Genomic DNA, 1,433 nt, shown 5'->3' on the forward strand with positions numbered 1-1,433 from the left:
GCAAAGTGGCAAGATACAAGATCAACAAACAGTAGTCTATCGGACTGCTATACACATAGGACAAGACCACAGAAGAGAAGATCAAAAAGGTGGTACCCTTCACAATAGCCAAACATAAATTGAAATATCTAGGGAGATACCTGACTAAAAGCACAAAACATTTGTATGAGGAAAACTACAGAACACTATTACAAAAATCCAAGACTGACCTCAACAAATGGAAGAATATCCCATGCTCACGATTGGAAGACTCAATATAGTAAAGATGTTAGTTCTGCCCAAGGCACTATATACGTTTAATGTAATCCAGATACAAATGCCATCATCTCTTTTCAAAGAATTGGAAAAACTGATTACCAACTGTATATGGGGAGGGAAGAAGCCCAGTAAAAGTCAGAGAACTAGAGAACTCCTCAAAAATAAGGACAGAGTGGGAGGGCTTGCTTCACCTGACTTTAGCACATATTATATAGCCACAGTGGTCAAAACCACAGGTATTGGTATAATGACAGGTACTCACACCAATGGAAGAGATCTGAAAAACCAGAAATAAAATCATCAGCATACAGACAACTGATATTTGATAAGGGCCCAAAAAATATCAGATGGGAAGCAGATGCCCTCTTCAACAAGTGGTGCTGGAAAAAGTGGATATCTACCTTCAGAAAAATGAAGCAAGAACCTAATCTGACTCCATGCAAAACAATAAACTCAAGGTGGATCACAGACCTCAAGGTAAAACTCCAAACTATGAAGGCCATCAGTGAGGGAATCGGGACAAACCATAGAACATTGGCCAGGGAATACATAGGCTATCAGAAAAAGGGAAGGCCACAAATACAGGTGAGTCAAAAATTGACAAGTGGGTTATACTGAAGGTAAAACACCTGTGTACATAGAAATAATTCACCAAGAGAGTAATAAGAGAGCTCACAAACTGTGAAAATATCTTTAGCAACGACACATTAGATAAAGGCCTGCTCACTAAAATCTACAATACTCTGCTAGCTTCCAAAAAGAAAAAAACTAATTGCCCACTGAAGAGGTTGGCAAAGGACCTGAACAGAAGTTTCACAAGGGCAGAAATCCAAATAGCCAATAAACATATAAGAGAATGTTCCTGATCATTAACCATAAGAGAAATGCAAATTAAAACGAGATACCACCCAACACCCTTAAAGATAGCCCAATTCAAAAAATCAGAAAGCAACAAGTGTTGTGGGGCTATGGTGAGATAAGAACTCTCATCCACTGCTGGTGGACCTGCAGATATGTACAGCCACTATGGAAATCAATTTGGTGATATCTAAAACAGATGGAAATTGAGCTACTATACAACCCAGCAATCCCCCTACTGGGCATATACTCGGAAGAGGGAAGAAACAAACCATGGCCAGACATCTGTGCTTCCATGTTCATCACAGCACAGTTCA

The sequence above is a fragment of the Echinops telfairi genome, unplaced genomic scaffold (genome assembly GCF_000313985.2).
Source record: "Echinops telfairi isolate 266 unplaced genomic scaffold, ASM31398v2 ScPeMD7_7407;HRSCAF=8445, whole genome shotgun sequence".
Classification (NCBI taxonomy): Eukaryota; Metazoa; Chordata; class Mammalia; order Afrosoricida; family Tenrecidae; genus Echinops; species Echinops telfairi.